Here is a 15,409-nt window from a genome sequence, read left to right as displayed (position 1 = left end):
TGCAGGCGATGCAACTCCTTCTGACTTCGAGATGGATCACTACGATCTTGCAATCCCACTTGAGCATGAGGTCTGTGACAATTTGCGAAACTTTGTGTTTGTGATACATGTGGCTGGCATATGTCTGCACGTGGCCCAATACTGCTGGAGTATCTCCCCCTCTCGAGGGAGAATAATAAATTATGGAAGGATAAGTGTATGACAGTAAGCAGGAGGGTTGGAACTGAAGTCGAGGGGAAAATGACAGGCAGAGCAAGGAAGATGATGAAACAAAGAGAGGGGTACTGCACACATAAAAAAAAATTCTTCCATTTCAGAGTCAGACCAGTTTCAAGTGGGTACCCCCTTTGGTTATCATATCATATGTGTTCTTGTTCATTCCATTACAGGAAGTGGTATCTGCCAGCCATGACATCCCATTCTACTCAGGAGCTGCATCTCCAACTAAGGTAAACGAGCTACAGCAACACTCTTTTTCTTCATTGAGCACTAATTTCAACCCCCAAAAAGCACTGGGTAACGGCAGCACTAGAGGTCCCGGCTGATCCCTCTGCACATATACTTGAGGGAACTGAGGTAATAATACTGAGAGTGATCACAGGCAAAATATGTGACAAACAATTTCTTTCTTTTGTTATCCTCTTGTGCTTCACTGTATCATTTTACAAATCACAGCTGACATAAATGGAATAAGCATAAGTATACCACAACTTTATTGTCATTTCATTTTTACTTCACTGTGTGGACCCACAATTTTAGCAGTTGTGTATCACATGCACAGTTAGTCTGGCTGGAGTGCTTTTCAATGTACACACACTAGACACAAAATTCTGCAACATTTCTAGGACCAAAAGTGCCTTGGGTCATGTGGTGCTTGTTGTACAAGACGGAAGGGAACAACAGTAGCTACACAAACACAAGCATCGGACTTCAGGTCTGATGGCTTGGTCAGCACCTGTTAGTGTATAACGTATTTACTATTTCACCAACAAATAACAATGACAATCACCACTGTAAGCTTCACTGTACGATCTTTTGTGCAGCCACCCAATGCAACATGGAGCTGGAGCGGTTGGTATCTCTGAGGTCGACCGCTGTGCAAACGGATGACGCCACTCCTGCCATGGCAGCAACTCTGACATCATCACCAGTGTGTCCACTTCCACAAGGGCTCCCACCACGACGAGAGTCGCCGATCCTGCATTCTTCACCAGCTGCGGCAGGTGGTGAAGATGAGGTCTGTGAAGAAGACCGGACGTATTACCCTTCAATGAATGGGAGCCCCTTAGAGTACGTTGTGAGCAGCAGATTATGCTGTCCCTCTCTGACGTTTAATTTTTGCATAACGGTGAATGTCAATATCCATTTCCTGCAATGTTATGACCATGCTATTTCCTGTGTGACGGATGTTCAATGTTACTTCATTGCAGGGAGACACAAAGAGAGACAAAGCTCTACGAGGAGCCAAAGTACATTGTTTTTGAGAGCTGCCTCACCAAGCTGCTCAAGACATGCCGGGAGTGCTTCCAGCCCTGCACATGCTCCTTTACTACCAGTGGAACACTGCTGACAGTGCTGGCGGAGTGTCACCTGGGTCACTCCTTTCAGTGGACGAGCCAGCCACACATACACTCTTAAAAATGAACTTCACCGCATAGCACGCTCCTAGCCAACCATCACCTCTAATGATATCGTTATCTGCTCTGATTTGTTGAAAACGGGAGGCGTACGCCTTTTTTGTGTGTGACACTTATGCTGTTCATAAAAGGCGTACCCCTCCCGTTTTCAACAAATCAGGGTAGATAACGATATCATTCATGATGATGGTTGGTTGGGAGCGTGCTATGCGGTGAAGTTCATTTTTAAGAGTGTAGGCAAAAAGGCAGCAGGGAATGCCTTGCTTTCTGCTGCACTTTTGTATAGCGGCTCGAGCCCCACATGCACTTTACGCATGCTGAGGCAAATGCGTGTCCAGGTGCTCATATATAGCAAGTATTACCGGTATCAGGGTGCATACCTATTCCCTACGGTCAATAAGGTATGAATGATTGGCATGAAAAGCATGCAAGCATTTTTGTTGTTCATCATACGAGGGTGACACAGATGAAAATGATGAAAGTGAACTTCCAAAAATGACAGAGTCGTCAGGAATCTTGGTAACGATGTAGCCATATCTTCAAAAAGCGATCGCTATATAGGTGGCTGGAACGCTACGCCACGGATCTGCAATCATTTCGAGATGGCTTTTTGTTTTGACTCACCCTCGAAGAAACCAAACACCCAATGCAAATACACGTCACTAAATAACAGAGAAGTAAAAACTAATTTTGGTGGAAATACGACTTGACTGCTCCCACAATAAGCCACCACAGAAGACCATGCTCAAGGTGATGGGAGAAAAAGCTTAGGCACCTGTCACGTGGGTATGCCTGATTTATATACTCCCATATATTTTCACCAGTTATCTTAGGTGTAAGCTGCAGGAGTGGCATTTCTAGTACATGGAGTGCAAAGCGCTGTTATTCCTATTTGCAGTGACAGTAGTGCATACATTTCTTGTCTTCCAGAAGTGTTTTCAAATTTTAATTGCCCTGAAATCTGCAGCTGTAATTGAAGTACAATTTTACCATTTCGACGTGACTATTTTTAACCATAACACATAATACTGTGATCAAAATGTGTTGCTCATAACTGTGGTGCAAGGAGAAAGTAGCACAAACGTAACTTGCTTTGTGTAAGAACAAGAGAGAAACGACAGTAGAGCCCAACAGTAGAGTTGGTAGAGCCCTGGACCGGTAATCCAGAAGATGTGGGTTTGATCCCTACAGCTGGCTAACCTTTTCAGTGACTTTCATCTTTCATCGTTGCTTTGTGTGTCGCAAATTTTTCCAAAGTAGGGTGTTGCGTGTGGTGGTACAGGACAGTACCCATTAACAAAAGTGCAATGCATTTCTGCCGCAGGTATATACAAACAACAACAGCAGGGGCCTCCTCAAGGACCTGGGCACAGACCCCACTTCTCTTGCCTCAGATGGCAGGTGTGACTCGCCTGGCCACAGCGCAAAGTTCCTTACTTACAGTTTCTAGTCTGATAGGCTAAACAAAATTATACACTTTGAGCAAGTTCAGGTGAAGGAGGTATGTCCCGTATCATCTTTTCGACAAAATACATTGCTTCAATTTTTGAGATAGCGTAGCTTTGAAAGATTGAAAGGGCAAGCAGGCTTTATAACAGATTATTCATCCTCCAGAAGTATAAAGGCACCAACATATTAGCAAGTGACTGGTCAAGATATTTACTGTGCCAAAGTACAATTCAATGCAATGAATTTTATTCCTCCACTAAGTTCCCACGATTATTGCTGGTGTTGGACCCGCACTATTGCTAACAGTTAGAGTAAAAAATTGTGGTAGGAATGGACCATTTCATGTGAAAAGCACGGGAAAAGCAATTGCTTGCTGTTGCTTTTGTGAAAACAGCTATTTTTTTTTTCACTACAGTGCACTCAATTACAAATTTATTAGAGCAACCTCGAAGAAGGTAAAGAATGACTTCATCCACGAATCCACGTAGAGAGCAGAGCTCTGGATAGGAGAGCAGCATCAATTGTGAACAGCGCTTTGCTAATAGGACACAAAGTATTTCTTTTTACCTTACCCCAGTAAAGTTGCGGAAGCAGCATTGAATGTGCTACCATTTGTAACAGAAACATTTTTCTTCTGGATAGAAATGTAACGCGCTGCTCCTCCACTGAAAAAAGCAGTGAATATGAGCACCGCTACGCAAAACACTGGTGAATATATTGAAAGAATACCGAGGTCTGACAACTGAACCGCACTGCTGTACCCAGGTAGGACCTATCCACATAGTTTTGCACTGTGGTTGATGATGGAGAGAGCAGCAGGGCAGGGCAGAAAAGCCATAACGGCAACACGCACTGTTTTTCAACAACCAAATTCCGAAGTAACTCAATGCAGCTGGGTTTCATACTTGGCGCATTATACTGATATTTGGTCACCTTGTAAGGAGACCAATAATGAATGCGAGCTGACAACCCAGACGTCACTGCACCCTGCACGTTCAGAAGACGCAACACGACAAGTCACTGTGCTGGGTCTGCGGAAAATGTTTTCTGCAGAGTTAATACTTCTTCAAAGATTAATCGGTCACTCAAAATTCTACCAAGGTCCCTTATAAGGTCAAAAACTGGAACAATTAATGTCCTGAAGCCCTAATAACGTACTGATCAAAGTAATTGGTGAAAAGTAATGTAGTTACTCAGTATGTACAAGCATGGCACGTAATAATTTTGCACACTCATTACGTTCATTTCATTACGTTTCATTATAGCATTTTCGTGAAATCTGCCACATATGATGTCGCAATAGTGGTGGCAAAGATGATGGGCTACACTTTTGTTGTTACATGCGAGAAGGCAGCTGTACTTTGTAATCACTAATACTTGGTTTTGTATAAAATTCTTGTGGATATTTGGACATGCAGTCTGATGCACCTGTGTTCATTTTGTGCATTTCCTGTAATGTGCTATTACAATACACAGTGCAGTGTTGGCCATGGAGTTAGGTGTTATGTGACACGAAGCTTGTGGCACAAACCATATTTGGCCCTTTTTTCTCACCATCATCAAATAAAAATTATGTTCTTAGTTGCCTTGCTTTGTTGTTGTACTTGTTACCTGCCTCAACAAATAGGTGATGAGCCAGTTGAGAGGTTTTGCATGTTTGAATGTAATAAGTCTGCTTTATGTCTCATTTCTCATTTTAGTCAGGCATACACATGGGCAAACGTAGATAATGAAGAAACAAGCTGGCGTAATAGGCAACCGGTACACCACGATTTACCTTGTATGTCAATCCACGTCTTGCGTGAACTAGCATGACATGGAGCTGTGGGCATAGAAGTGCTTCTTCAGGCTGGAGAAGGCCTACTTATTAAAGAGCAAGTCCTTGATGCTCTGCATGACTGTTCTAACGTCAAATACTGCATCATCGCACCCAGTCACACCTACACACGGTTGCACTCTGCATTTCATTCAAAGGAACCTTTTATTTTTGTCATTGTTGTCCCATAACCACAGTCTGGCAAAGCACTGCAATCAGCCACACCTGTAATCAGTTGCGTGCCCATGGAAGATGCACCAACAATGTGGATTGAAGAATCTGGTCGTTGTAGAGTCTTCATGTTGTACTTTTATGATGCTCACTGCCTCGCCAGAGATTGAGTAGATTGGAGGCACACGTCTTGGCCACAGATCCGACAGCAGTGTTGAGGATATGAATCTGCACATTTGATTGAAGTCCTAACTTTAAACCATGATTGCGGCTTCCGAGTTCATTTAGCAAATGAAAGCTCTCAACGTGGTCTCGCTCACTACTGCTCTTCTGCTATCGGGTTCCATCAATTTTTTAACAATATTTTGTGGCTTTACATCGCATCACAACCATGATCATGAGCTTCACGACAGTGGTCAACAAGTGGATAATTTCGCCCTCGTGCCACTTTTTAACATGCGAACAGGCCTTCGCAGACGGCGTTCTGTTAAATTATAATTTGGGTTTCATGCCACGGGACAACTATGACTATCAGTGACGCCATAGCACGTCTGTGAATTAATTTTGCCCACCTCGACAAGGTTCAAACCTCGGGCGGGATGGCATTCCGTTATCAACATTCCGCGCCTAAGCCATCCGTACCCTGCAGGTAGCTAAAATAATAATAATTCGGGGTTTACGTTGCGAGAAAACTATGATCATAAGCGACGACACAGTGGTCAGTCTGTGGATTAATTTTGCCCACCTCAGGGGTCTTTAACGCGCGTGAAATCTCACACACGGCTTAACGTCCCTTCCAGGGACGGCGTGCGTAAGCAATCCGTACTCTCCACCGAATTGCTAGTAGCTAAAATAATAGTCATTACGATTTTAAATCCAGCCCCGATTTCATTTTGCTCTACCTTCATTCCTGTTGAGATTTGAGTTCAAGCGGTCGCGAAACTACCCCAATGGCCCATTCGCGAGCAATCAGGGGCGCGAAATTGAAGGGTTTTACAGTACGTCACGTTACAAACATCAACAATGCCTTTGATAGCTGCTATTACTGCCCTGCACTCAGGTGCGTACACTGGTTAGACAAACTGTACCGACATACACACATTGGTTAGTACCTTGCATATCTGAAGCCTGTCCTTGACTCTGATGGAAAGGCTTCGCGAATGGTGTTCACAGCACAAGCTGGAATCACCATGCGCTTGTTTTTTCCAAGCTTGTGCCACACCCACCTCGCGAACTGACTGTATGCAGTGTATCGGTACCTCCTGCAACAATACACAGAAAGAGAAAAGAAAAGATATGTAATGCCACATTTGCGTTGTACACATCATAACCAGAAATAAACGTGGTCGTAAAGTTGAAATCATGCTTACTTGTGAATATATGCGCTCATCGGTTCCCGCTGGCCCCGAAGATCAAAGTACTCCACCTTAAGCACGGTTTGGTTGATGCATAACAATTTCAAATCTTCGTGCTCCGTGATACACGAGAAGCTCAGTGGCTCAGCGGTGCCCTGGAGCTCCTTACAGCAGAGGCACTCTTCCACAGTGGGCATGGCGACGCATGACCCACAACGGCACCCGTAACCGAGAGGCGCATAGAGAATCCGTCGCGGTACGAATCATCCGTTTCTTGCGCTATATGATAATGAATCGCCAGTCATTATTTACCAATCTGTGGAATTCAGGCGGCTGCTGCTCCCGCACGCTGCCGCGTCATCATGCTCGTCCCGTTGAGCTCGCGGAGCCGGCGATGTTTCGAAGGCGAGGCTCCCAAATTCCGCCGCCCGTAACAAAATTTGCCTTTCCTTCGACAATAGGTTGTCGAGAAGATCGCTCCCTTCGGCAGCCACTTTGTCAGAGTAACAAACACAAGAAACACGAATGGGTGCGAGAGTAATTTTCCCTGCGCTGGGTTCGCTTGACGAGAGTGCAGTCAAGTACGTCTCATAACAAATCCTGAAACATACACATGCACTAAAATACCCATCCCTAAAACCGCGTCGACCAAGAAGGCAGGAAGCCCAGCGCTGATTTCTGAGGGCCACGCGATTTGGAGTAAGGGAGATGATTGGAGTAGGTACCGATCAGCTGGCCAGATAAAACAGCTTTCCAGCCCAGATAAGCCTCCGCCGTCGTATATGATGTGCGCTTTTTCAATTTCGGCTTATTTGCATACCGAATTCAGCGATGGATATTTTACAACACGGGCTCTTTTCTGAGAGAGAGAATGAAAGAGACAGAATGGCTTTCAATGAGGATTGTTTCCCGTTCTGCTAGCTCGCTTTTGTCCGAAATTTCCTAACTAGAGAGTTAATTAATGGATTTGAGATAATTAGTCATCCTGGGTAGTTACATACTCTCTTCCTGAGGATGTCAGACTGACCGTGTAACTCCGATGTGTGAAGCGGGGTATAGCTGGTAAGATTCCATGATGACAAACTGCGTACTGCTGGTCTCGTCTCTTGCTGCAGTTTGTCATTATGCATATAACTCAATTGAAAAACGACATCTGTGCTGCTCTCACGGCTGTTTACAAAAATTCTGTAAAGGATAAAAATAAACATCGTGTATGTTATGAAAGACAATACAAAGCAAAAGTTGTATCAACACGTCAAATATTATAGTAACTCAAATGTTGCAATATTGCCGGAGGGCTGTTTGGTTGAAGCAAAAAGGAATTGCATAGTCACACTGTCCTTCATACAATAACATGTTTCAAATCGACTAAGCACAGAAACAGTAGTTTTGTACCATTTGAAGAACATTTTGTGTGCTGCTCATACATGTTGTACTGTTCTTTAGCAGGTCTCTGGCAGTCCTCCATTTACTTCTACATCGCGGTTGCAGTTGCCTGTCGACTTTCACAGCATCTGAAAAATAGTCCTATTTCGTCAGCCTACAACCACACGGCAACCAGGTCAAAGGAACGCAGTTCCAGCCTTCCACCAACTGTATTTGAAGTACTTTGTTGACAAAAAATGTAAAGAGCTAGAGGGAGCCTCTAGAGTAAGATTCGGGAGCACATTGAGCACCAGGAACATTGGAGAACAACACAGTCACACGTCAGAAGACAACTGCTTCCCCATACCTCACAGGGAACTACAGGGGGCTACACTCTTAGAAAAAAGGGCGGGACAGTTACACCTTTTAGGAGGTAATAGTTGTCGCACATGTTGTGCCTAAAAGGTTGCAAAGTTCTACCTGCTACCTCACTCTCTGCCACGAATGATTGGGTTACCGCTTCTGATTCGGTGAGCGAGGGGGGCGTACGCCTTTTTGTAGCAATTTGGATATATGATAATTGCTTTTACCACCCTTTTACACCCTTTATCAGACGCTATGTTGACCTAGGTGGTAACTATAGAAGTTACCACCTTTTCACACCCTTTTTTCTGTCAATCTTGTGTGCAAATAGATGTTTCGTAGGATAGGTTACCACTATTTTCATATCCACCAATGCAAGATAGTCCAAGCACCTATAAAAACAAAAATACATTAACTACAGTTGCTATGGAACCACATGAATCCATGAAATGCAAACAAACGTACTTGTGCAAACTTTTCTGTGTGGTTTAACTAACAGCAAAAAATGCAAACACCGAAGTCTGGCTGACATGATAATGAACTAACCAACATTTTTGTTCAGGCGTGTCCGCCCTGCTAAGCGTAACGGTCGACTTTCGTTTGCTCAAAAGACTTCAACAGTCATCGAAAACTCGTGAATCTGGGAGGTTAATTAGAGATACCGTATTTTCTTAGTACCAAGGCGAACCAAGGCGCTTACTGAAACATTGTACTGCCACACATCCAACGTTAATCGCTACCAAGGATTTGAATGCTAGTATGCAGTCAGGTCAGCCCACACTTCCCATGTGTTTCCATCAGTGATACGAAGCCGAAATAGATGAAGGAAACGATATTCCGATATTATGCCATGCATCTCTGCCACATGCGATCTTTGTGCACACAAGCAGGCACATACCTTAATCGTTAAGCAAGATAAAAGGATGAACTCACCCCTGCAACTTGAAAACCAGAGAACAAAGGAACGCTGTCCACTACGGTGTACTCTGGTACTCTGCTCTGCTGTGCTCAACCAAGGGGATGAAACTCGCGAGTTCCTTTACTGACTAAAATGAGGCGCTGCGAGCTTTTCGCGCCATAAAACGTCAACGTCAGAATTTTTACGTCGAAGCACGAGTTCTCAACCCTCACTACTCCATTGGCTCCTGTGGCCACTCCCCCGATATGCGAGCGCTCATTGGTCGGTTTGAAATTATGAATTCTATGTTGCGCGCTCAAGCCGATGACGCCGTATCAGCGGTGCCGGAGCACCTCGACGTAAAGTTTCAAAATATGGTGGGTACAGCAGGGACGCGAGCAAAGCATCTATGCTTTGGATGGTTTTTAATGTCCTTCCCTTAACATGTTGTCGATACTGACTCTGAAAAACTAGGGGCCTCTTGCGGATACTCCTGCAAGTAAATTCAGTGATAGATAAGTGGAACGCAGGTCTACTGCGACAACAATTGAAGAATGATCAATGCTGCGTTTTTCCGCTACCCACACGATGACAGGTAAGTTGAGTTCCTATTCCATTCTGCCGGTAAGCATAGCATAGCACCACACCTGCGGCATATACGGAGCATTTCGTCCGTTAGAATTTTCGGTTTTCACGTTTATGATTCCTATTCTGATCTTTCTTGCTCAGGCATATGCACTCAACTCATATCTGCTTCAGAAAAGCCTCTGCATGGATAGGCCACTCTGAGTGGTTGGAACATCTTCATCTTCCGGAATACCAGCTGCACAAGTTCCTTTGTGACGGGTCGACCAGACGCCTACACAATCAGCATATGGACACAACGGACATATGGGATGTGTCATGCTGGATCTGTGAATGTATGTGCCTGTGTAGTCAATGTACTGTTGTTCTACTGTGAAATATTCCACTTGAAACATCAGCTATCCGTGAATGCAAAGTTCAAGTTTCAGCATATCACTCGAACATCAGAAACAATGTTCATGTCATGTTCGTGTCTGGTGCAGCCAGAGTTGTGCCTAACTCGTTACAAGTAACTCGTTACTTGGTAACGGTTCCTTTTTTCGGTAACGGAGTTACTTCAGTTACTTTTTTAAAAATAGTAATAGTAACGGAATCAGTTATGAAAATTGGTAACTCGTTACTGACGTTACTGGTTCCTTTTCTTCAGCGCGGGGGAGCACATTTCGGCACTCCTTGAGGCGCAATGCGTGCAGATTTGACCTACGTGACTCACGAGCACGTGTGACTCAAAGTATTATTGCAGTCCGTCGCTGGATGTGTTGATGACGTGCTGAACCGTCTTAAACGAAGGTCCTTGTCTTTTCTGTTGTTTTTGTAACCTCCGACCATCACTCCTTCGCAAGAATGGGCACAAACTGTGCTATGGCTACAAAAAACGCGTTTCGACTTCTAGCCTCTTCTTGTCTTTGCTAAGCTTCTGAGCGTCCTAAATTATGACGCAGCCCCTCGTCTGTTTGTGGGAACCGTTGGTGATCGGTGGCACGAAAACCGGTGTCTTTTCTTGTGTTTTCATAACCTCCGATCATCCCCACTTTGGAAATGTAAATTTCGAGTATCAGCTTCTTCTGAAGTGCAATTCCTCCTTAATAAAGAGTTGAAGGCAAGTGACGGCATGTTTGTTGGCTCCTTTAACGATGCGGCGGTAACGTAAAAGTAACTCGTTACCTGTGAGTAACAAGGACTCGTTACTTTCCCATGTTAGTAACGAGTAACGTATTTAGTACCTTTTTTCTGAAGTAACGGGTATTGGTGTTTAGTTCTTTTCTTTTTTTTCTTTTTTTTTTGTAACGGGCACAAGTCGGGGTGCAGCTACAACAGACTGCATATTTGTGACTTGGAAATACACCTCCAGAAAAATAAAGCGCTTTGTGTAACGGAAACAGCCAACGCTTCCGCGTTTTGTTATTTATTTCACTCGACGCGAACGAAACTCCACAACCACCCAGAAGAACTGCCCAGAACCGCCAAAGCGGGGGAGAGGAGAGAACAGATGAGAAAGGGAAAGCCTCGCCCTCGCCAGCGTCACACGTCACACCCAGGGAGACAAAAAGAAGCAAACAAAAAGCTTCTCAACCGTCGTCCAACGATTGGCCCAACGCTAGAGGTCACGTGAGTTTTCCCCAACAATAGAAATATACTACACGTTTATCCCCCTGGGTCAACTGCGCTCAACGACGACGTTCTTGTCATTGGACAGCACGACGTACTTTCTCGATGCTCAAAAATTGCAAGATAAAATGTGCGTGACGTTAGAACTTCGAAAGATTTTCGTATAACAACCAGTGGAGTGCAGGCAAGAGCCAACTGCTACCCGCCGTGCGTCCTGCTTTGGAAAGTTTCAACGGTTGAAACCGAACTGGTTCGAACTGGTTGGATGGATGGGTGAAGGGTCGCGATTGGAGAGACGGGCAGACGTCATTGTCATTGCTTCGGCTCGTGCTTATTGAGTACTTATTTTTTGCAATATCGTTTAATCTCCGTGGCCGTTCATTATAATTGGCGTGACAGAGGTTAAATAACACATATGCCAATCCAGTGGAAGTGACACCAACATCATCATCATCATGCCATCGTTGTATCGACGAGTATTTTGGTACGCGATGCTGTGTGTGTTGGAAATCGCTGTTATTTTCTCAAATATTTTATCAGTGCTCTGTAGTACTGGTCCTTCGCTATTGAGCTGCAGATGTACGTAATATTTAGCGTATTGCCTGTTGAGCGATTTCAAAGATATACCATAGGCAGTTTCAATGTTTTTTGAGGGGCGGTGAAGGCCCATGAGTCACGTCAGTTTCCTGTTTATTGTTGCAGCAGTGTAGCTTGTGGGAAAATGTTATGTGCAGTAAACAAACATCTGCCATCTGCTGCCCACAGTACGGGCTAAGTGTTTCTGTCTTTGTGGAGCAATGGTTTATAGTGCTGCGCTGAACGATTCATAGGAGTCGTCGACTCTGCAAGGGAGTTACTGACGGACAAAATTTACATTAATCAGCAACGATAACGCCATCAGGAACGCTAGTTCAAGATACATTGGCTAAACAAATGCGCGATTTCGTAAAATAAACACTCACACACACGCACACCAAAGAAATATATTCAGTTAAATAAAATATTACTTCACAGCACTTCGATTCTGGTAATGTTTCCTAGTTGTGGATGCAATATATATATATATATATATATATATATGTGTGGATGTATGTATGTGGATGCAATATATGTATGCATATATATAATGTCGATGAGCCAGAAAGCTCCAATCATCATCATATGTATGGACATTATTTAAATTATCTACCTCAGTCAGACAGTCTTCAATTCATCTGACTGATCTTTTGTTAGAATATATGGGCATACAACTATTCAAACACTGCTATTATCCATTTGGTCATAATATAATTGGACAGGGTTAATGTGGTCCATTCGTGCATAATTTCTGAAAATTGTTACTGAGTCCAGTTTCATAACCTCAGTATGGCCATTTGCAAACAGATTGTACTTGCTGCTTCACACATGTGTGATGAAAAGTAAGAGAATAGGGAATTTCACTCATGTATGAGGGTCATTCAACAGATAAGTTTCCCCGCTGTGAACAAAATAATAATTATATAGCATAACATTGAAAAACATGTATGTATTTCGCTGAACATTTTTGGTACCTTGATACCAAGTTTTCGATACCTTGTCTGTGCCATGCCATGTCCTGTTTATAAAGTGAGGTATTCACTTTGCTTCCCACCTGATCAATTTGCGTTTCATCATCACTTATGAATTGGTGACTGCCGAGGTGCACTTTGAGGGGAAGAGGTGATAATCTGATGGAACAGCATCTGGGGCAAATTTCTGGATGAATTTCTGGAACAAATCCTGGGTCTTCCGAGACGAGTGCAGACAGCGTTGGCGTGGTACGCTACACCCTTCCAAGTCCCGTGCGTTTTTGTTTGATTGTAGTTCGAAGCTTACCCAGGTTCTCACAGTACATCTTTGTATTTACTGTGATTGTGCGTGTGAGGTAATCTACGAGTTGCACACAACGACAGTCCTAAAACACGGTCGGCATAACCTCAGACGAAAGCGCGAGTTTGGCCTTCTTCAGAGCGCTTTCACCGGGCGCCCACCACGACTTCATATGGTCCAACGTCTGTGGTGCCGGGATGTCACACCCAACTACTCCACCACCCAGTTTGTCCTAGTGGTATTTCTTTTGAATAACAAAAATAGGGAGACTTAGGTTTGGATGACTCTCCTAATTCCAGTTCACTATCTCCATTTGGCTACATTTTTTAGATTGCTTGTGGTGACTCTTGTGGACAGATACCTTATTGATATTGGAAGACTTAATAATAATTGGGGTTTACGTCGCCAGAGAGCTGAGATCATGAGAGACGCCACAGCGCGGTCCGTCTGTGGATTGCTTTTGCCCGCCTGAGGGTTCTTTAACTTGCGATGAAAGCTCACCACATGGCACAACGTATTTAACGTCCCTCGCGGAAGACGGCGTGCCTAAGCAACTTGTAATCTACCACCAAGTTGTTGGCGTTCTCGGCCGGGTTCGAACGCGCGATTTCGGGATCAGAGGGCGAACACGCTACCGACTGAGCCACCGAGGCCGGTTCATGGACGACTTCAGCAACACAATTATGTTAGCTCTTCGTTACGATGCCAAATGTTACAGATCAAATGACGTGTTTCTTCTGGAGCTGTCGCACCCACACCTGCTATCTGTGTCGCTTGATTGTTTTGCGTTGCTGTTTACCTTGGCATGTGCCATTGGCATAGCTTGTTGCTCATGGATGGTGACACTGAGTCCAATCCCGGTCCTCTTACTGGCGAACAAGCCCAGACCCTTACCGATGTTAGTGCTGCAGTCGCAAGGATGGAACTCTCTTTGAGCACAATAATGGAGTCTATTTCATCAATTCAAGCGAAGCAGTTGGGAACGGACAATGCGCTGTCTACATTAGCAACTAGTGTAACATCGATTGAATCCAACTTTTCTATTATCAAGGAACAGAGGAGCAGCCCCCATGTAGAAAGTACCACATCCCAGTTGCGAACTGATGTTCTTGACCTTCGTTCAAGGTGTGATGACTCTGAAAGTCGGTTGCGCCGCTCAAACCTCTTGTTCTATGGCTTACCCGACACTGAATGCGAGACCTGGAAACAATCCGAGGATATCGTCATAGATTTCTGTAGAAGCAGTCTAGGAGTAGAAATACAGTCCGCGTCCATTGAACGTGCTCATATCGCATCGGACGTTACATACCTAGTCCGCCTAGGCCAGTTATTGTCAAGTTTGAGCATTTTAAAGTGAAAGAATCTATTTTGCCAAGTGGGTTCAAATTGAAAGACACAGGCTTTAGCATTGGTGAGGATTTTCCCCGCTCCGTGCGTGTTGCGAGAAGAAAACTTCTGGATTTCGCTAGGCAGCAAGACAAGAAGTTCAAACTTCGTTTCGATAAATTGTTCATTGAGGGAAAACAATATGTAATACATAACACGGATTGCAGAGTCAAGCAGATATCTCGTCCTTCATAGCAATCTGCGCCTTATCATGCGCGTGCCGTATCAACACTCCACGTGCCCATCCTGTTCACAAACATTCGCAGTTTGCTCCCCAAACGCGAATACTTACAATCTTTGATTGAGACAACTGGTGCCCTTATCATTATCCTCACTGAAACTTGGTTAAGTGCGGATATCAGCAACCTTGAAGCAATGCCATGGTGTCCCAATTATAATGTCTACAGATGCGGTCGCCGTGACAGGAGGGGTGGTGGAGTGCTTATCGCTATACATTCATCTTTGCCTTCACGTTGTTTGGATGTGTCATGCTTGATTGAATCATCTTGGGTGTGCATTAGTTCATATATTGGAAATATAATTTTTGGTGTCTGTTACCGCCCACCTGATAATGATATGATCTTTGTTAACCATCTTCATGATTCTCTAAACAAAATAAATTCAAACTTTCCCTCATGTAATATGTACCTTTTTGGTGATTTCAACGTTTCCCAAATGCAATGGTCATCCCTCTCTGTTGTGAGTGGAAGCACACTAGTTCACAGACGCTTCTTAGACCTCTGCCTCACATTTAACCTCACACAGGTGTTATCTCGTCCTACGAGGATAACTACTCAGTGTTCAAATATATTGGACCTTGTATTAACCAATGATCCAAATTCAACCGATAGTATTCTCTATCTCGATGGCCTCAGTGATCGTGTTGTCATTCATTTATCCGTATCTCTGCCAATAACTAGGAAATCAC

The 15,409-nt window shown here is 44.1% G+C and overlaps 1 protein-coding gene and 1 long non-coding RNA gene across 3 annotated transcripts in view; both read left to right on the top strand.

Moving 5' to 3' along the window:
• LOC135395601 (protein D1-like) overlaps positions 1 to 15,409 on the top strand; it is an 82,087-nt gene that overhangs the window by 54,285 nt on the left and 12,393 nt on the right. The gene's annotated exons all lie outside the window — the stretch shown is intronic.
• Positions 12 to 1,544, top strand: LOC135395598 (uncharacterized). Its single transcript, XR_010423205.1, has 4 exons — positions 12 to 70; positions 390 to 449; positions 1,044 to 1,290; positions 1,431 to 1,544. It is a non-coding gene; the product is annotated as an uncharacterized LOC135395598 (long non-coding RNA).

This window comes from Ornithodoros turicata, chromosome 5, assembly GCF_037126465.1.
Source record: "Ornithodoros turicata isolate Travis chromosome 5, ASM3712646v1, whole genome shotgun sequence".
In the NCBI taxonomy this organism is placed as follows: Eukaryota; Metazoa; Arthropoda; class Arachnida; order Ixodida; family Argasidae; genus Ornithodoros; species Ornithodoros turicata.
The sequence above is the reverse complement of the archived record's forward strand: the minus strand, read 5'-3'. Positions and strand labels throughout refer to the sequence as shown.